The following is a 22,374-nucleotide window of genomic DNA, read 5'->3' as shown; positions in this document are numbered from 1 at the left end:
TGGGGGGAAATTTAAAGGGTTTTGGGTTGGGGGGGAAGGGGGGGGAAAATTTGAGGTAATGTCCAGGCTGGGTATTGAGACAAGTTCCTTAGGATTGGGTACCAGTGCTGGCGGGGCCAGTCTAGGGCAATTAGTATCATTTTTGGCTTCTCGTCTGACTTTTAGGAGTACCTTGGGGAGGAGAGGCAGTGGAGGAAAGGCATATACTGTTAAGTTTTTCCAGCTGAAAGATAAGAGCATCCACTTTCCATAATTGCTTGTTATAAGTCCTTGTGCAGAATCTCTGTAGTTGGCAGTGTGAGGGGAGGCAAATAGATCTATGACCGGGCATCCCCAATTCCTTGTTGTCATGCTGAAGACTTGCAGATCCAATTTCCACTCGTGGGGATCCATGAGGTTTCTGCTTAGTTCGTCTGCCAGAGTATTTATCTTTCCTGGCAGGAATTGTGCCTGCAGATGTACTTGGTAAGTCAATGCTGTGCCCCACAAAGTCATGGCTAGTCTGCATAGGGGGTAGGAATGCGTGCCTCCCTGCTTATGTACCACATGACTGTAGTATTGTCCATCTTTATCAGTGGATGTCCCGGATGAAGTAGATCCTTGAAGGCTGTCAGGACATTCTCAACAGCTAGCATCTCTTTTTGGTTGATATGTAGATGCATTTGGCTTGCGGACCATGTGCCCTGAATACATCTTCCTGACATGTGGGCCCCCCAGGCATAATCTGATGCATCTGTTGTTAATATCTGCCTGGCTGTGGATAAAGTGAATGGCTGCCCCTTGTTGTGGTGACAGGCCTTTGCCCACCATCGAAACTCCTGTTTCAGGCAGGGAATGAGGGTAATTAATGCTTCCAGGCTGTGGCAATGTTGAGTCCAAACACTTTTTAGATACCGTTGAAGTTTCCTCATATGCAGTCTTGCATATGGAATTAGCAGATTGCCATGAAGCCCAAAGCCTGCAGAATTTTTCTTGCAGATAATTGGGTCTTTGTTGCCAACATTTTGACATAAGTCGTCAGTTGCCTTTGTTCGTCTGGCGTCAGATAAGCCATCTGGGCAGTTGTATTTAAGCTTGCACCCAGGAATATTATCTCTTTACAGGGTACAAGTTTTGATTTCTTTTCGTTTACTGTGTACCCTAGGCATGTTAGTAATCTTATTACAAACGCCAGATGCTGTAGTAGAATGTCCTTGTTCTCTGCTTAAATAAGGCAGTCGTCCAAGTAAGGATATATTTGTATTCCTCTGTCTGCAAAATGCAATTACTGGAGCCATGCATTTTGTGAAGACCCTGGGCGCGGTAGATAAGCCAAAGGGCAGTGCAGAGAATTGGTAGTGCATTGAGCCAGCTATGAATCTGGGGTACCTCCTGCATGATTGTCTGATAGGGACATGCAGGTATGCCTCTTTCAGGTCTAAAGTCACAAGCCAAGCCTTCTTGCCCAGCATGGGCAGAAGCTGCTGTAGAGTCAACATTCTGAATCTTGGAATATCCAGATATGTGTTTAGAATAGATAGATCCAGTACTGGTCTCAAGGCTTTGTCCTTTCTGGGCACCAAGAACAGTCTTGAATAAAATCCTTTTCCCTGCTCCTGCTGTGGTACTTGCTGAATGGCCCTCATGTCCATGAGGGATGACACTTGCTTTTGTGCCTCTGCCCATTGATTTTTTGGCAGGTCTGGCAAACCGTTTGCCCTTGGCAGGGTGTGAAAGTGAAACCTGTAGCCTTGTGACACTATATCCAAGACCCATTTGCCCTGGGTTACTACATGCCAAGTTTGAGAAAAAAGTGCTAGTTTTCCCCCTAAAGGTGCTGCCAGAAGGTAAGTGCTTGGCACAGGCAGGGGGAAATCATTGGGACTGTTTCCTGTATGGCTGTGATTTGTCTTCTCCACTTTTGGAGGTAGAAGCACCCCATTGTTTAGACCTGTATAAGCCTTGGGGCTGGGATCTGCCTCTAGGGTGTCTGTACCTGCCTCTGTGGCCTGTCTGCCACTGGAAAGGACCAATTCTTTGTAGGCCAGTGTCTGCTAAATCTTGGAGGCTGTACCTGTAAGAAATCCTTGACTGTCTGCATAGATTTAGCTTTGTCCTCCATCTTCAACTTCTCTTCTGCTTTAAAACCAAACAAGGTATCATGCTGTAATGGAGCATCTAATAATTTTGCTTTAACATGATCAGGCAGATTCTGTTCCTATAACCAAGCATGCCTCCTAATGACAGAACCCGTAACAGCGGCCCTGCAAGAGGCCTCTAGAGAATCAAAACCACATTGCAAAGTATGCTTTCCCACTTGTTCAGCTGCATGCAATAAATCCTGCATTTTTGTTTTCCGCACATTCAGAATTTAACATTTTCTGTTTAAGCAGTGACATAATATATTGCTGATATTTGAGCATATGAAACTGACAATTTAAAGCCCTTATAGCCAAGGTAGCAGAAGTGTAAATCTTTTTTCCCCATCTGTCCAGTGCCCTAGAATCCCTGTCAAAGGGGGTAGGGTTTTTTGCAGTGGACACCTTGATCCCTTTGCGACCCTGAGAGATAGTTTCTGGGTCAGCAGCAGGGTTCTTAAAAAGAAATTTATGTGATTCAGGAACTCTGTAGTATCTGTCTGGCTTAACAGGAGCTGGAGATAGAGAGTCAGGAGTCAAACTGGACTCTGAAAATACATCTACAATGTCTAGAACAGGTGGAATAGCAAGGGTCCTGTGCTGAGGTAGTAAAAAGAAGTCTCTGAGCCTTTTCTTGGGTTCTGAATAATCTTGGCTCTCCTAGTGAAAATGCTCCCTCATGGTATGCAGAGTTTCCCCAAAAGAATAATCCTCAGGAGGAGAGGCTGAAGGGATAGATTCTTCAGCATCAGAATCCTCATAGGGAGGAAGAGAGGATTCCTGATCAGAAGAGGAATCAGAAGAAATGGAAACCTAATCTGAGGAGTCATACTCTGTCTCTTACCTAGGCCTCTTATCAGGAGGGGGATGGGAACCCCTGATCAAAATAATTAGGTCTTCGGCCATTTTGAGCATCTGTTTTTTAGGCATGGAGGCCTGTCCAAGGGGCTGTTGTACTTGTGTCTTTGTCTTTAGAGAAGCTTTAGTCTTTGCCTTTGAAGCTGAAGTTGTTTTAACATATAACTGTGCAGGCCTGAAAACACCCTCAGAAGCCGATGCCTGCTCAGCGGCTCCAGACCCATCTGAGGGAATAGTTTCAGAGGTTCCAATATCTTAAGCTTCCAGCGGCCTAGTCGGCTCCACGTGGGAGTCGGAAACGGCCTTCGGCTCTAAAGTAGTGGGCATCAGGGGCTGCAAAAACGCCTCACCGAGAACCGGCAACTGGCTTAGAAGAAGCCTCATTGTCAGTTTTGGACCTCGGATGCCTGTCCTTTTCTTTTTCTTTGCGTTTCTTTTGAATTGCGGTAGTCTGATGGCTATCCGACGACATCTTGTAATTAAATCTTCTACCAAAATAGTGAAATGCAAAATTGTACAGACGCTTAATAGTGCGTTGGTTAAATCTAGCACAAAACAGACAATTAGCAATGTTGTGATCAGGGCCTAAGCAAGGAATACAGTAAGAATGGAAGTCCTTATGAGGTATTTGCTTCCCAAAAGAAATACAATTACTAACTTTTTCTGATATCGGTCTGGAGCAAGAAAAAAGTTTCCCCAACGGGGTACTTAGCTTTTAAAGACAACTTCGGATCTGAAATTCGAACACGAAAATCTCAGGAGTCGTCCGACTGGCACTTGCAAACTGCTTTTGCTTCGGGCACCACGTGGCAAGAAAGACAGAAGAAAATGGCGTCGGCTGCATCTTTTATATCCCTGGCGCACTGACGTCAGGAAGGAAGCGACAGCAACCGACGCCGGACCTAGACTTTGGAATTCAGTCCGACTGCGGGTAGCCTGCCAGCAGGATAACCCAATTGTAATGACTGCAACAGTGAAACACGATGAACATCTTTAAATTACCCCACTATTAACTCAAAATCCTATACAACACCAAACATACATGCACAGAAATTCCTGGATTTTGTACACACAAACTTCCTGGAACAGATAATAGTCAATACACCACCCAGGGATGCAACCACACTGCACTGCTGCACACCCCCTACTGTAATGCCTTCCCTGGTAAGGTCAGACCACAAAATGGTCTCCTTTGAAGTAAAAATAAAACCTGGATCCCCCCCGGCTACACCCGGATTATTCAGGGACTATTCTAAGGTTAACCTCCTGCTATTAAGTGAACACCTGGCAAAATTTCAAGCCGCCATGAACCATGAGAACACTTCTGCCTATGAATAACTGTTTACAGAAACCCTGAACAAACATGCTAATAGCTGCATAGAGGCAGCTGTACCCACAGGAAGAAGTACAGAACTAACTCAAAAAACAAAGCCACTCTGGTGGAATCATAAAATCAATTGATGTATAACAGGAGGAAGAAAATCATGGCAAAAATTAAGAGCTGCAGCACCCAGCAGGATAAAAATGCTCTCAAACTAAAACTCAGAGGACAAAAAGTCTACCAAAGCGAAATCTGAGGCAAGTTTGGCCTCCTAGGCCAAGGACAACCACAAAGCATTCTTTAGCTATGTCCACAACCTCAAAGGCAGTACACAACTGTGTGCAGAGCTCATTGTAAATGGAACTACCTACACACAGAATATATAGCAAACCTCCTGGCTGATAAATTCATCTCCAACTTTACTCCCCTCTCCCCCTCAACCTTACCTCAGGAAGTATCATCAAATACAACTCCCCCTACTATCACTAAGGAACAAGTCCTTTAATGCCAAGAACACTGCATCAATGGGACCAGACAATATCCCAGGATGCCTTCTAAACGGTATGAAACATGACCCATCTGGGCCTCTGGAATTACTATTTAACTGTAGCCTCCAATCAGGCTTTGTGCCTCATGAGTGGAGAAAGGCAACAGTCATCCCTCTGCACAAAGGTGGGCCATCTACAGACCCTGGAAACTATAGACCCACAAGTCTTACTAGTCTTTTATGTAAAGCCATGGAAAGAATTATAATGGAGATGATAAACAGACATAGTAAACCTCCAGACACTGGACCAAACCCAGTTTAGTTTTGTCAAGGGCAGATCATGCCTACTCAACCTGGTGGACTTCTTTGAGAAGGTCACCAAAGCAATGGATGAGGACAAAGTCGTTCACATTGCCTGCCTTGACCTAGCCAAGGCAGTGGACAATACACCACTCGGCCATTGTTGACAAACTCAAGAGGATGAATACAAACCCCTATGTCACCCAGTGGATAGCCAACTGGCTCACAGACAGGACCCAGGAATTTAAAATTGGGGAGTCCGACTCAACAAAGAGGCAAGTCACAGGTGGAGTCCCTCATGGATCAGTCCTTGGACTACTCCTTTTTGGCATTTACTTCTCAGAAGTCAAGGCCAACGTCAGTAGTCTCTGGATGACTAAATGTGCAGATGATTGCAAATTAGGAGACGTCGTTGAATCTCACACTGACACAAATGTTCTCAAGGAAGGGCTGACTGATGAGAAAAGTACAGTTTTGTACCTACCATAAATGTAGATGTTAGTGAATACACTGCTGCAGTCATCACACTTGGGTTATCCTGCCGTTAGGCGGTACCCCAGTCGGCCTGAGTTCCAAAGTTTTGGTCCGGCGTCGGTTGCTGTCGCCTCATCCCAGACGTCAGTGCGACAGGGGTACATACAAGATGCAGCCAACGCCATTTTCTTCAGTTTTTCTTGCCCCAGATGTCAGGTGCCCCCAAAAAAGTAGGCAATTCAAATTGCTAATAAAACATACAAAAGAAAAGCAATCAACAACTTTCAGTTACCAGCAAATACTCCCCATAGGTAGTAAAGGGTAGAAGACATAGGTACATACCAGCAACTAAGAGGGGAAGGAGGGAGGGTAACCTGGACTGCAGCAGTGTATACACTCTAACATCTACATTTATGGTAGGTACAAAACTGTACTATGTTCATCGTGTTACACTGCTGCAGTCATTACACTTGGGTAGAATCCCAAAGCTGAGGTAGGGTGGCTGGCTCTATAAGGCATTAAGGGTGGCTATAAGGCCCTGCAGCACTGCAGTGGTGAAGCCAGCTCTGGATTTAGAGTATAGAGGCAGATGGTAATGCTTGGTGAAGGTATGTACAGGACTCCAAGTTGCTGCTTCCAAAATATCTTTGGTAGGTACTCCTCTGAGGTAGGCAGTTGAAGTGGCTGTTGCCCTGGTGGAGTGAGATCCAACGCTGTTAGGTACAGGTTTCCCATGGTGTGTATAGCAGAAACATATACAGTGTCCTATCCATTTTGAAATGGTCTGTTGTGAAATGGCTTTTCCCTGTGCTCCTGCAGCATATGCTACCAATAATTGCTCAGATTTTCTGAAAGCTTTGGTTTTGTCCAAGTAGAAGCGTAACTGCCTGTGTATGTCCAAAGAATGCAGTAGTCTCTCCCCTTTATTCTGTGGTTTTGGATAAAAAGTTGGCAAGTGAATAGTTTGGTTTAGAGCCACACTTGATACCACCTTTGGCATAAACGTAGGGTTAGTTCTTTAAGACACCCTGTCTTGGTGGAAAATGATGAAAGGTTCCACTGCCATTAGTGCCTGTAATTCTGAAACTCTTCGTGCTGATGTTATTGCCATGAGCAGAGCAGTTTTCCAAGAGATAGATTTTAAATCTGCTGTGTTAGCTGGCTCAAAAGGGGGGTAAAGTTAATTTTTCCAACACGAAGTTGAGGTCCCAAGTTGGAGTAGGTGCTCTATGGGGCGGTCTTATGTTTTTAGCCCCTCTGAGGTACTGTTTTAGCAAAGGATTAGAGAAAATTGGTGGATCCGTGTTGTAATGAGCAGAGATGGCAGAGGCGTGGATCTTGATAGATGAAAAGGAGAGGCCTTTGCCCAGCATCTCAGTTAAATATTGTAGTATCCGAGGAATATTTGGGACAAGAGGGTCAAGGCTGTGAGCCTGGTTCCAGGCACAGAATCTCTTCCATTTATCCGAATAGGCTTTCCTGGTACTAGGCCTTCTGACCTTCAAAATGACATCCATAACAGCTTTGGAGAGAGGCATTGCTTGCTTGACTAAGGAATCTTCCATGCAGCTAGGTTTAAAGTCTTTAGCAGGCTGTGAAGTATCTGATTGTTGTGCTGAGTCAGCAGATGTGGGATTTGAGGCAAAATCCAGGGTGGTCCTTGTGCTAAGTTCTTTAAGATTGGGTACCAGTGCTGGTGTGGCCAGTCTGGTGCAATCAGGATCATCTTTGGCTCTTCTTGCCTGGCTTTTATGAGTAAATTTGGAAGGAGAGGTAGTGGTGGGAAAGCATATACTTGTAGGTTTTTCCAACTGAATGAGAGGGCATCCACTTTCCATGCTTGTGGACGGTTAGTCCTTGTGCAGAATTTCTGTAGCTGGCAATTCATTGGGGATGCAAACAGATCTATGTCTGGCCTCCACCATTTCTGTGTTCTCATTCTGAATATTTATGGATTCAATTCCCATTCGTGGGGATCCATGATGTTTCTGCTTAAGTCGTCTGCCAGTGTGCTTTTCTCTCCTGGCAGGAATTGTGCTTGCAGATGAACTTGATAGTTTAGAGCTGTGTTCCACAAGGTCATGGCTCGTCTGCAGAGGGGATAAGAGTGAGTGCCCCCTTGCTTGTTTATGTACCACATAACTGTGGTGTTGTCTGTCTTTAGTAGTAGTTGTCCTAGATGCCGCAGGTCCTTGAAGGCTATAAGGGCATTTTGTACAGCTAGCATCTCTTTTTGATTGATGTGAAGATGCCTTTGTTCTGCGGGCCCCTTGCCCTGAATACATTTTCCTGCCATGTGTGCTCCCCAAGCGTAATCCGATGCATCTGTTGTCAGTGTTTGCCTGGCTGTGGGTTGAGTAAAAGGCTGTCCCTTGTTGAGGTGACAAGCTTGAGCCCATCATCAAAACTCCTGTTGAAGGCAAGGAATTAGTGGTATAACTGTTTCCACTGACAGCGTTGAGACCAGACACTCTTTAGGTACCATTGTCGTTTCCTCATATACAGTCTGGCATATGGAATTAGTAGTATGCAAGATGCCATGTGACCCAAGGCCTGCAGAATTTTTCTTGCAGGGAGTTGGGTTCTTGTTGCCATCAATTGAAAATATTGAGTCAGTTGTCCTTGCTTGTCTGGTGTGAGATAAGCCATCTGGGCTGTTGTGTTCAAGCTGGCACCCAGGAATATCTCTTGTGAGGGCACTAGTTTTGATTTCTTTTCGTTTACTGTGTACCCTCGGCAACAACTTTTTTTTTTTTACAAACGCCAGATGCTTTAGAAGAATGTCCTTGCTCTCTGCATGAATCAGGCAGTCGTCCAGGTACGGATAAATTTGAATTACTTTCTGTCTGTAAAATGCAATTACTTGTGCCAGGCACTTTGGCTTATCTACTGCGCCCAGGGTCTTCACAAAGGGCAGTGCAGGGAATTGATAGTGCATTGAACCAGCTAAGAATCTGAGGTATCTTCTGCAGTTTTGTCTGATCGGGACATGCAGGTCTGCCTCCTTGAGGTCCAAGGTTACGAGACAAGCTTTCTTGCCCAGCATAGAAAGAAGCTGCTGTAGTGTCAACATTTTGAATTTCGGAACATCCAGGTAAGTGTTTAGAGAAGAAAGATCCAGAATGGGCCTCCAGTCTTTGTCCTTTCTGGGAACCAGAAAGAGTCGAGTAAAATCCTTGTCCTTGCTCCTGTGGTGGTACCTTTTGAATAGCTCTCATGTCCATGAGTGCTGTAATTTGTTTTTGAGCCTATGCCCATTGATTTGGTGGCAGATTTGGCATTCCTTTTAACCTTGGCAGAGTGTGAAAGTGGAACCTGTAACCTTGAGATACAATGTTGAGAACCCATTTGTCTTGGGTGATCATATGCCAATTGTGATAGAAAAGTGCCAGTTTTCCTCCCAAGGGAGCTGCCAAGTGAGAGCCGTTTGGCAGCTGTAGTGGGAAGTCATTGGGGTTGTTTTTTATATGGTTGGGGCCTGTCTTCCCCTTCTTTCTGGCCTGATGCACCTCACTGTCGAGGCCTGAAAGGACCTTGTGGTTGACCTCTACCTCTTGGACGTCTGTATCTGCCCCTTTGAGGTCTAACTGGAAAGGACCAATTCTTTGTTGGCTAATTTCTGCTAAATCGAGGAGGCTGAACCTGTAAGAAATCCTTCACAGTTTGCATAGATTTTGCCTTATCCTCCATTTTCTTTAATACCTCTTCTGCCTTAACTCCAAACAACACATCCTGCTGCAAAGGTGCATCCAATAGTTTTGCTTTAACATGATCTGGTAACGTATGTTCTTTTAACCATGCTTGTCTTCTAATGACAGAACCTGTAACTGCTGCTCTACAGGAGGCCTCTAAAGAATCAAAACCACATTGCAAAGTATGTTTTCCCACTTGTTCAGCTGCATGCACTAAATCTTGCATTTCCTTTAAATTAGGAGGATCTGAATCTGGTAGCATTTTTTTGTTTCAACTGAGACATCAAAAATTGCTGATATTTTAGCATGTGAAACTGGCAATTTAAGGCTCTCATTGCCAAAGTTGCAGACGTATATACTTTCTTCCCCAATCTGTCTAATGCTCTGGAATCTGTCAGAGGGAACTGGATTCTTTGCTGAGGAGGCCTTAACCCCTTTGGGTCCCTGAGAAATAGTTTCAGGGTCAGCAACAGGGCTTTTATAAAGAAATTTGTGAGTCAGGGACTCTGTAGTATCCGTCAGGCTTAACTGGGGCTGGAGGTAAAAAAATCGGGATTTAAGCTGGATTCAGTATACACATCATCCACAATATCTAACACTGGCGGAATAGCAAGGAGTCTGTGTTGAGGTAATAAAAGGAAGTCTCTGAGCCTTTTCTTGGATTCTGAGTAATCCTGGCCTTCCCAATGGAAATGCTCCCTCATGGTATGTAAGGTTTCCCCAAAGGAGTAGTCCTCAGGCGGAGAGGCTGATGGAATTGATTCCTCAGCATCAGAATCCTCATAAGGGGGTAAAGAATATCCTAGGTCTGAGGATGAATCTGAAGAGATTGACACCTGGTCGGATGAGTCATAGTCTGCATCCTGTCTGGGCCTTTTATCAGGAGGAGGATGGGACCCCCTGATCAGAGTGATTAGGTCTTAGGCCATTTTGAGCATTTGTTTCTTAGGCATGGAGGCCTGTCCTGGAGAATGCTGTATTTGTTTCTTTGTTTTTAAAGGAGGTTTAGACTTGGCAGAAGGTTTAATGCTTAACTGAGTAGGTCTGAAAACACCCTCTGAAGCTGCGGGTTGTTCAGCTACTCCGGATCCCTCTGAAGGGTTAGTTTCGGTAGGCTGAAAATCTTGTGCGTCCAAAGGCCCAGCCATCTTCATGTGGGAGTCAGAGGCGGCCGGTGGTTCTACAGAAGCGGCCATCGGGGGCTGCGAAGGCATCTCGCTGAAAACCGGAGAACCGGCGACTGGCCTAGAAGAGGCTTCGTCGTCAGTTTTGGGCCTCGGATGCCTATCCTTGTCTTTGCACTTTTTATGTATTCTGGTCGAAGTTCCGACGGCATGGTGTAATTGAATTTTCTGCCAAAATAATGTCGGGCAAAATCAAACAGACGTTTAATAGTGCGCTTGTTAAACCTAGCACAAAACCGACAACCAGTGACGTGGTGGTAGGCATGGGATACAATAGGAATGGAAATCCTTATGAGGTATTTGCTTCCCACAAGAAATACAGTTATTAACTTTTACTGACATCGGTCTGAGCCAAGAAAAAGTTTCCCCAACGGGGTACTTAGCTTTGTAGAAGACTTCGGTTCTGGATTCGGAATGAAAATCTCAGGAGTCGGCCGACCGGCACTTGCAAACTGCTTTTGCTTCGGGCACCGCGCGGCAAGAAAGACTGAAGAAAATGGTGTCAGCTGCATCTTGTATACCCCTGTTGCACTGACGTCAGGGAGGAGGCGACAGCAACTGACGCCGGACCAAGCCTTTGGAACTCAGGCCGACTGGGGAACCGCCTGACAGCAGGATAACCCAAGTGTAATGACTGCAGCAGTGTAACACGATGATCATCAACTGGTGTCAGAACCATGGATTAAAACTAAATGCCAAGAAATGCAAAATAGTATCCTTTGGGAAGTCATCCATCTCCGTTAACTATCATACTGACAACACACCCCTTACAGCTGACCCAGTAATCGGGGAATTAAGGACACACATGGACAATAATCTAGCCTTTGATCATCACGTGTCTACAGTGGTGAGGAAATCATTCCATATTGCGCAACATAACAAAAGTATGGCATCCAAGTCCAAGGAAGTCACTGTTCCACTGTATTCGGCATTCATCAGACCTACCTCTGAGAACAGTGCCCCCTTTGGTATGCACCTAACCAGGCACATCAGACAACTGGAACATCCACAAAGGTTCCTCGCTAAAAGAATACAGGGTGTAAGTAAGGTGTCCTATGCAGACCGCCTTAAGGCCCTATATCCCTGTATTTTGTCTCCTACAGGCTTTTGAGGGAGATCTATGCCTAGCATACAGGGCATTGTCAGACCCCACTCTGATGGACCTCCTGCTTATCCACAAAACAAACAGAACCAGATTTACATGTTCTAAAGACTTAAACCTTGCCTGTGATGTAAATAGGACCTTCTGGAGAGAGATGTATGTATCCCAGAGACTACCCAGTCTATGGAACAGGCTCCCCATCCATGTGAAGCAGAGTTCCTCCCTAACCCAATTCAAGCGCAACTTGGACAACTGGATGGGATGCCAGAAATTCATCCCTGGTTCGGCACCTATGTCTCTAATGGATGCAGGTAACCTGCAAATGGTTCATCTCCCAGGTCCATGCTTACACTTATCAAGGGTATCAGAACTTGTCCGAGATTTGGGATGCATGGCTAGGCTTAAAAAGGCCCTTGTGGTAGTTAACCCAGTAAACACCTATGAACCTATAAGTGTGTACTTAAATCCGCTTGTACGTCCAGATGATTGCAGGTAGATCACAGCCAGCCAAGCAACTCAGATACTGAGCACAAATAAATGCACAGAGACGCGACTAACACTATTATAAAGCAAAGAGAAACCCCTTAGGCTAACAGTTAAACACAGAACTTCAAAGTAGTGATTCAACCCCCAAATTGAAACTTCTTAAAAGGTACAACATACACACACTACTCTACATCCTCCCACTGAGAAATGAGTCAAGCATTACTAATGACATTAATTGACATGCAATTATACAGAACTAAATATATACGGACAATTATGTCCAGGTTGCTGTGTGTATGTCACACTAGGTCTGTAAATACGACCAAATTGTAAGACATAAAAATACAATTAGGTCTAGCAACTGGGACAGTCTACTGAATGTACAACTTTGGAGGCATCATTCTTTGTAATCTCGTTGGAGCTGAATGCATAGGCTTCTTTAAAAAATAGTGACTAGAGGCTGGTGACCAGTTTCAATCAGAGTAGCTCAGTTTCAATCAGAGTACCTCGACCATAGACATAATCATGAAACTTTTGAACATGCAAATGCAAATGCTATTGCCAATATTTTTCTCTCCATTTGAGCATAGTGAATTTCAGTTTGGGTAAGAGATCTAGAGGCATAGGCTACTGGTCCGCCTTCTTGAAGAATAACTCTGCCAAGATCAAATTTTGAAGCATCACAGGAAAGAGTTTCTGGTTTATTGACATCAGAGTATCTTAAATGTGGATGAGGTGGCAATTTTCTCCTTAAGGCCTTCAAATGCTCTCTGGTGTTGTTCTAACCAAGACCATGTAACACTTCTGCACATTAGCTCTCTGAGTTGCTGTCAACTCACTGAAGTCTGGTATAAATTGCCTAGCTAGTTGACCATACCCAGAAAACATTGTAGAGCTTGAATATTATCTGGTGCTGGCATCTCAATTATAGCTGCTTGCTTGGATGGGTCTGGTCGCAAGTCAGTGCTTGTAAATAAATGACCTATATATGTAACTTCTAGTAGTCTGAGTTTGCACTTCAGAGGATTGGGCTTTAAGTTCACTTCACATGCTCTGTCTAGAACTCTTCTAAGGTTTCTGTCATGCTCTGCTTCACCACTGCCACCAACCAATAAATCATCTAATATTATGGCACAAGGATTTAAAGACTTCACTTGCAGAATGTATTCCAAATGGCATCCTGAGGAATCTACATCTTCCAAATGGGGCACTTAAAAGTAGTCAGTAGTGAAGATTTGCGATCAATTATCACTTGCCAAAATGAACTGTTTGCATCCAAGACAGAAAAAACAGTGGCATTCAGTAGTAGGGCTGCAACCTCAACTGTACACACAGGATGATGTGGTGTCTCTAATGCTTTGTTCAACTCTCTTGGGTCAATACATAGTATGCTTTTTTTTTGGAAGGATTAATGCCGAGGCGCTAGAGAGGTTTTGTGCTTTTATTAAAGGATATATTACTGGCTCTGCCGTTTGAATATCTTTTGTTCTGTATTTGGTTGTTCTGAAAATAGTATGCTTTTGTCCGAGCCTTTATTGTGGGCTGCTACCATGGACAACACCCATTCAGTTGTTTCTGCAACTAGACAAATTACACCTTGCTGCACCATTTTATTCAACTGAGTTTTCACCTTATTCTGCATGGCTATCGGAACTTTTCTTTCCGGTCTGACCAATGGACTGATCCTTTGGGCCTAACCTCATAGAATACACAACTGGAAGTTTGCCTAACTTATCGAAAACATCAGCATATTCTGAAAAAATAGCTTCAGTAAAATTGGAACTAGGAGATGTGCTTATATGATGAAATTCTTCAGTAAAGGAAAGCAAATTCATTATCTAACTGTCTCTGAGACCCAATAAAGACTGCACAGGTCTTCGGACTACATAGAATAATAAGCTGTAGCGGTTCTAAGCCAAGCAACATGAAAGCACTACTGAGCCTTGGGTTTGAATTTCTTCACCTCCATAAGCAACAATTTTCGCACAACTGTCCACATTAAGTTGTTTACCAGCTCTCACCTTAGCAAAAAGTGTCTGGTGACATATCACACCTTGAGCCAGTGTCTACTTTGAGCTCGGTGGTTTTACCATTGATCTGGACAGTACAAAATACTTCATTCTTTGCCAACAAACTTACTGCATCAACCTTTTCACCTATCACTGACACACTATCTATGTAGAAAGTAGAATTGCAACTCTCTATGGGATCAACTTGCTTTTTAAGGTGACCTTTCTTTATAACTGTGTGAGATTTACTTGATTTGCAAAACGTTTGAGAATGGTTCCATTTTTCACACTTGTGGCATTGCTGGCCAAATGCTAAGCATTTTCTCTTTTAGACTCATGACTGGCACCACAATTGCAAGTTAATAAATCTTGATTTGGGTTTTGCTGACTCACCCTTGTACTGCACTGAGCATGTCCTTTTTCTTAGAACTTGCTGGAAAACTACAGGTTTTACCTGGGGAGCCTACTAGCCACATGTTGCATGCAGTCTACACTTGCTCAGAAGCCTGCTGAAACCATGCTCTTCATTTGCAAGCATACTTGTATGCCTTTCTGTAACCTCATGGATTTGACAAATCTCAATAGCTTTACTCAGCATTAAATTACTGTCACGAAGCAAAATCTTTCTTACTGCAGCACTATTAATACCACATACAAGCCTGTCTTATTAACTCATCTTTTAAGTCACCAAACCTACATGGTTTATGTTTCTCCTTGCTTTTGATCTCGTGTAAAACAAATGCCTCTCTAATGTAACATTTGTCTGAGGGTTACACATTTCCCTGAATTTGCATTTCAAACACTTGTGTTTTTCCCTTGATTCAGCCTGTAAAACAATATGACTATTTTCACATTCTACCTCATATACTGCTGGCCCTCATATACTGCTGGTGCATACACAAATGAATGCTCTCTTTCAATGGCCTCTGACCCCAGCTAGGTTTAGCAAAATGAATGCCCTGGTAAGTGCATCTTTGTCAGAGTAAACTGCTTGTATAAGAATGTCATACTCTTGCTCAAATATTCTCCAGTTCTCTGCAATATTCTGATCATATACAAGTGTGATGGTTTTTGAAATCCATCTGCCATGCCAACAAATTACAGTAAAACACAAAGCAACCCAAGTCCTCTTAACTATACGAACATACACACTTTTACATTTTCCTGAAATTTATGCCAGTAATTGTAACTATGTCCAATAGCACAACAAGCCTCTGAATAACTGAACTTTGCTAAACAAGTCTCTATGGCACAAGAATACTCTTGAAATTTCTGTACTGCAAGAAATTACCTCTTATCAGTTTAAGAAACATTTCAAAATAACTGCGCTGTGTGAATGAACTCGGCAAAGAAGCTCAGTGTAAACACATTTCGAATTAATTGCACTTTGCGAATAAACAGTACACAGCACAAAAACTTCCCCAAAATGGCTGTACTTTGCTAAATAACTCTTTACAGTGCAAGAAACACTGTAATGGCGGCACTTTGCAAACAGACAAACCCAGTACAAGAAACTTTTCGAAATGGCTGTATTTTGACTGCACTTTATGAAATAGTTGCACTTTGCACACATACTCTTCAGAATAAATACACAGTAATAAGCACACACTAAGTACTTTTACACACTGAGATACTTCAAATAACTCTAGTTATGCCCTTGATAGCATCAATCAATGCAAAACAGTAGTTTATGCCAAAACACATGCAGTCGCCTTGCTTTATTTATGCTTTATGTGTCCTTTTTGTCTTTATATATTTGTTTTGCTCGTTTAACCTTTTTTCCTTGCCCATTATACTTTTCTTGTGCTCATTTTACTCTAAATATGCCCTTTTTACTTTAAACATGCTAAGATTTGCAATTTCGAGGTAATTCCAAACTTTGTGCTTTTCTGATCGTTTTATCACACATCTTAATTTTAAACATTTTATTGAATAAACTTTTCGTGCCTATCACTTGTTTAATAATGCAGTTTGTGCCCTTGTAATGTTCAGTTTTATCTTTTTTTTTTTTACATAAAATAAATTTTTTGTGCAAGTTTATTACCTTTGGTTAGTTTCTGGCCCTTTTGTGCTGTGTTCACTTAGTTGATCTTCCCCGTTAACTCTGCACCTCATGGCTCTGAAAAGCAGTCTCTGGAATTCCAGTTCTGACACCACGTTGCTCGTCCAGTCAGGATAAAATACATGAGCAGTCGTGGATTCTATTCAAGAAGAATACAGTTGTGTACACTTACCATAAATGTAGATGTTAAGAGTGTATTCATTGTTGCAGTCCTAACCAATGGGTTATCCAGCTCAGAGTAGCCCTCGATCGGCCAGAATACCAAAAGTAAGTAATGACTTTGGCTGTAAACGGCGTCAGGGCCTCCGACGTCACTTCCTCAGTCTTTCTTGCCGTAAGTCAGAAGCCACCAGAAAACAAGGCTTAAACTAAATTTAGCCTGTAGACACCAAAAAGCCGATAAACACAAACTGAATGAAAATAGCTAGGAAATCACTCCACTGGTCACCCACAAGTAAAAAATAAATTCCGTTTTATTAAGCGCTTTTCGTCTCTCCTTGTAGGAAGACTTCTTCAGACAACAGACATATACTAATACACAGTTTAAATAACAAGGTAATCAATCATGTGACACAAACACACCTCCATTTAAAACACCCCTTCCACAAAATTCACATAGAATTATGACATTTCAATAATTTACATCAAATAATACCTTAAATATACTTTTACTAAAATATTTAGGTTAAAATTCATGGTCAACCTTATTGTTTGTTTTTATTATTTTTTACCAGTGTATTTCTCCATTTTACTAAAAGTTAAAATAAAATAATTTGCCTGACCCATTCTGTCCACATAACACCTTGCAATCAGAAAATATAAACTTGGACCTTTTATAAGCCTACCTCTCTAGATTTTTTAAATTTAAGAATACACAAAATGGAAAAAACACTTCACTCAATCCTGGGAAGTGGCAGGTGTCCATAAGTAACTGCCACCTCAATTCATGTCTCTCCAATAATAGTGAATCTGGACCACCTCTTCCATTTGGATTAACACAGTCAATAGCCCTAAATCTGAATGTATGCTCTGGAAATGCCTCCACATGTCTAGCTAAGGCACTTTCTTTTTTTGATTTAGAGATGCAATATAAATGCTCATATACTCTTTCCCTTAGTTTCCGGTCCGTTTTCACAATATTTTATGTGGAAGGGGTATTTTAAATGGATGTGTGTTTTAGTGTCACATGATTGATGACCTTAAAGAAATTTCCCTACAAGGAGAGACGAAAAGCGCTTAATAAAATGGAATTTATTTTTTTACTTGTGGGTGACCAATGGAGTGATTTTCTAGCTATTTTCATTCAGTTTAAATGTAGCCTGTACCTTAGGAAAAGAGAAAAAAGGGGGAAGGAGGGAGAGAAATCAGGACTGCAACAGTGAATACACTCAAACATCTACATTTATGGTAAGTGCACACAACTGTGCTATGTTCATCATGTTTCACCGTTACAGTCCTAACCAATGGGTTGATTACCAAAGCCCAGAGAAAAGGGAGGAGGAACCAACAGAAATCAAGGATTGGAGATAATGCCCTGCAGAACAGCAGTGGCAAACCCTGCCCTGGCTTTGAAAACAAAGGAAAATTATAATGCTTTGTGAAAGTGTGAACAGAAGACCATGTGTCAGCTTCCAAAATGTCTTTAGTAGGGACACCCCTTAAAAAGGCTGCAGAAGTGGAAGCTGCTCTAGTTGAGTGGGTCCTAACCCCTTGAGGAGGAACCTTGCCATGAAAGGAACAAAAAGCAATACAATGAGCAATCCATTTAGAAATGGTTTGCTTAGAAATAGCCTTGCCCTGGGCCTCCAGGGGCAAAGCTGACAAATAGCGGAGCTGATTTCCGAAGGTCTTTAGTCATGTACAGGTAAAACCTGAGCTGTCTATGCACATCAAGAGAACATAGGATCCTCTCACCTCTATTTCGAGGATTAGGAAAAAAGGTAGGAAAGTGTTATGGACTGATTAAGAGTCAGGCTAGAAACCACCTTAGGCATAAAGGAGGGGTTGGTTCTCAGAGAGACCCTATCTGCCTGGAAAATAAGAAAAGGCTCCACAGCCATCAAAGCCTGCAGCTCCGAAACCTTCCTTGCTGAAGTTATAGCCAAGAGGAAGGCAGTCTTCCACGAGATACTTTAAATCTGCAGTGGCAGCTGGCTCAAAAGGAGGAAGAGTAAGTTTCTCTAGAACAAAATTAAGATCCCAGGCTGGAGTAGGCGCCCTTCTGGGAGGTTTTAAGTTGCAAGCACCTCTGAGAAACATTCAGAGGATGAGAGAAACTGGGTTGTTCAAAACAACAAAGAGCAGAAATGGCTGAAGCATGGATCTTGATAGATGAAAAAGAAAGACCACCCTGAAGCAAATCAGCCAGGTATTCCAGGATCAGAGGAAGGATATGCTGAGAAGATTCCCCTCTAGCCTGCATCCAAAGAGAGAATCTTTCCCATTTGCCAGCATAAGACTTCCTAGTGCTAGGCCTCCTGGCCGCCTCCAGCATGTCAACCACCTGCTGGGGCAGGGAAGAAGAATAAGATGGAGTTGTACAATGAGCCAAGCTGCCAAATGGAGAGACTGAAGATAAGGATGTAGAACGCTTCCCCCTTCCTGAACCAAAAGATCTGGCCTCAGAGGAAGATGCCCAAGGAGGAAATTGGGAGAGACTGTGAAGCAGTGGATACCAATGCTGCCTGGGCCACTCCTGAGCTATGATAATAGTCCATGGTTGTTTGTCCCTGATCTTCAATACTACTCTGGGAAGAGGAGGGAAGGCATAAACTGACAGCAGCATCCAAGGGAAGGACAGGGCATCCACTCTTCAGGCCCTGCTGTGATGCTGTCTGGTGCAAAAAAGAGGTAGAAGATGGTTGTCTAGAGAGAAGAGATCCACTTGAGGAGTGCCCCAACTTTGAATGATGCTGTAAAAAACTGCTCTGTTCAGCTGCCACTCATGAGGATCCAGGGTCTGTCTGCTCAACGGGTCTGCCAAAACGTTGAGTCTTCCTGGAAGAAACTGAGCTAGGAGGCCCAGGGATGCTGCTATGGACCAAAGACTCATGCAATGTCTGCACAGGAGGTAAGAAGGAGTCTCTCCCTGCTTGCTGATGTACCACATGACTGTGGTGTTCTGTCCTAACAAGAAAGGTCCCTGGAGAAAGAAAATGCTTGAAAGCTAGTAAAGCCTGCTGGACCGTCATCAACTCCTTTAAATTTATGTGCAGGTGCATCTGCTGGGCATTCCAACTTCCCTGTATGCATCTGCCATCCAGGTGAGCTCCCCAGGTGTAATCCGATGAGTCTGTGGTAAGAACTTGAGTGGCCAGGGGTGAGCGAAAAGGCATGCCTTTGTTCTGTAGACAGGCTGTTGCCCACTAAAAAAAACTATGTCCGCAAACATGGAAGCAGAGGAATTATCACATCCAGGTCCTGTGTGTGTTGACACCAAGTGTTCTTGAGGTAACACTGCAATTTCCTCATATGCAGTTTTGCATACGGAATCATGAGAATGCAAGAGGCCATGAATCCCAGAGCTTGCAGGTATTTCCTTGCAGGGAGCTGGGACAGGCTTGCAAAATCCTTGAAGTAAGTCGAAAGAGTTGTCTGCTTCTCCTGGGTGAGATGTATCATCTGGGCAGCTGTGTTCAGACTCGCTCCCAGCAATGTAATCTCTTTGGATGGCACCATTTTTGATTTTTCCACATTGAGATTGTAACCCAGGGAAGAGAGAAGAGTCTTTACAAATTCTAGATCTTTTAGCAGCTGTTCCTGAGGATTTGCTTGAATTAGACAGTCATCTCCAAGTATGGATAAATCTAAATTTTCTTTTGCCTGCAAAAAGCAATGACTGGAGCCAGGCACTTTGTGAAAACTCTGGGAGCAGTAGATAAGCCAAAGAGCAGTGTAGAGAATTGATAATGTTGCTTGCCCACCATGAAACAAAGGTATTGCCTGCAACTTTCCCTGATAGGGATATACAGATAAGCTTCTTTGAGATCCAATGTTACCAGCCAGGAATCCTTTTCTAACAATGGCAGTAACTGATGCAGAGTGAGCATTTTGAACTTTGGAATTATCAAGAAAGTGTTCAGGATGGATAGATCTAGGATAGGATGCCAGGTGCCTTCTTTTTTTTGGAACTAGGGAAAAGTCTAGAATAGAATCCCTGGACTACCTGCTGAGCAGGAACTGATTCTATTGCTTCCAGATGTAACAGAGACAAAATTTGCTTTTCTACTTCTGCCCTTTGGTTTGGAGGCGCGTCCTGGAATCCTTTGGGTATTAGAAAGGTGTGGAAAGAAAACTTGTGCCCTAGGGATACAGTTCTGAGTACCCATTTGTCGTCCATGATGGTGGCCCAAACATTTGCAAACAGGGCCAGCCTTCCCCCTAAAGGACTCTCCGGGCAGGCAAGAAGAGGCAGACATTGGACAAAGTCATTAAGAATGTTTAGATTGAGATGCAGGTTTAGAACTTCCCGCCTTGGAAGAAGAAGCCTGACAACGCTTAGACCTTTGAGGGGTAGCCCCCTGACCCCTAGAAGATTTGTAACCTCTAGTCCTAGAACGGATCTGTCTGCTAGTATCAGGGAACGTCCAACTCTTAGAAGGGTAAATCCTGCTAAAGCGAGGAGGCTGAACTTGTAGAAAGTCTAACTGTCTGCATAGACTTGGCCTTGTCTTCCATCTTCTTGAGCACTTCCTCTGCTTTGCTGCCAAAAAGACTGTCCTTATGTAAAGGTGCATCTAAAAGCTTAGCCTTAACAGGCTCTGGTAGGGGCTGCTCCCTGAGCCAAACGTGCCTTCTAATAACAGAGCCAGTAGCTGTAGCCCTACAGGAGGCTTCTAGAATGTCAAAGCCACAATGTAAAAAGAGTGCTTATCTGGCAGAATTCAGCAAATCCTGCATATCCTTACTTGCCGCCAACTGAGGCACACCTGCTATCCTAGATTTAATAGCTTCCAAGGTGTGCTGCGGGTACTTCAGCATATGAAAAAGACAATTAGTAGACCTAATAAGCAAGAGTGACAGAGGTATAAAACTTTTAACCTCACCTATCTAGGTTCCTGGATTCCCTGACAGAAGTAGCAGGATTTTTAGTAACAGTGGCCTTAACTCCTTTAGGGCCTTGAGAAATAACCTCTGGATCAGCCAACGGATTCCTGAAAAGAAACAAAAGAGAATCAGGAACTCTATAGTACCTGTCAGGTTTCCTGGGAGCAGGAGGAACCGAATTTGGAGTCAAGGAATTTTCCAGGAAAACATCAACCATTTCCCAACGCAGGAGGAATAGCCAAAGGCTTATGCCGATGCAAATGCAAAAACTCCCTAATCTTTTTCTTAGAAAGGGGGTAAATCCTGACTTCCCCATTTAAAATGTTCCCTGAGAGTATTTAAAGTATCACCAAAAGAGAAATCGTCTGGAGGAGCAGCAGAAGGGATGGACTCCTCTGCGTCCGAATCCTCATAAGGAGAGAAAGCTTGAGAAACTTCTTCAACCACAGAAATACTAGAAGTATCCGAACCTGAAAAAGGACAAAGCCCCAGGAGAGACATCCCTACACCTTTTTGAGGGAGGAGGCTGTGAACCCCTAACGAGAGTCAAAAGGTCATCAGCCATTTTAACCATTTGAGAATGAGGGGAACGAGAGGAAACTGGAGCCTGCTTCTTCACAGGCTTACGACTGGAAGATTTACCTGCAAGTCTAAAGGACTCAGGAGGCCTGGCAACCACCGAAGTTGCAGCCCATGTCATCGGTATGAGCTTGCTGTCTGAACGAAGAAATGAGGTCTTGGACACAGAGTCAGCTTTGTGGCTCCGGATCCAGCTGGAGAGGCAACAGGGTGAAGGTCAGAAGGCAAAATGGACAACAAAGGCCTGAGGACCTCAGAAATGGTCTCAACAGAGGCCTGCAGTTCAAAATCTGTGGGCTGCAAAGGCACCTCACTGGCTACCGCATGACTGACGACCAACCTATCATCATCAGAGGACTTGACATTCGGAAGCCTGTCGCAGTCCTTATCCTTACCGTTTCTTGGGGATATCCGAAGCCTGAAGACCAGCGGACGCCATACCGACAAACTTAGGCCAAACTCCAAAATGCTTAGCTAAAAGCTTAGCCCGACGACGAATAGTACACGGATTAAAGGAAGCACAAAGATCACAATTAGGAACATCTTGTCAAGGCCTAAACTTATAATACGATAGGAATGAAAATCTCTATGGGGAAATCTGCTTTCCACAGGTAAGACAATTATTAACCTTTTCTGACATTCGTTAAGGCAAGAAAA

The 22,374-nt window shown here is 43.5% G+C and overlaps 1 protein-coding gene across 1 annotated transcript in view; it reads right to left on the bottom strand.

Annotated features, from left to right (window-relative positions):
- Positions 1-22,374, bottom strand: part of DDA1 (DET1 and DDB1 associated 1) — a 222,201-nt gene that overhangs the window by 39,240 nt on the left and 160,587 nt on the right. The window lies entirely within an intron of this gene.

The sequence above is a fragment of the Protopterus annectens genome, chromosome 13.part0, assembly GCF_019279795.1.
Source record: "Protopterus annectens isolate FY-2018-M chromosome 13.part0, PAN1.0, whole genome shotgun sequence".
Lineage (NCBI taxonomy): Eukaryota > Metazoa > Chordata > Ceratodontiformes > Protopteridae > Protopterus > Protopterus annectens.
Note: the sequence above shows the minus strand (reverse complement) of the source record. Positions and strands in the feature narration are given on the sequence as shown.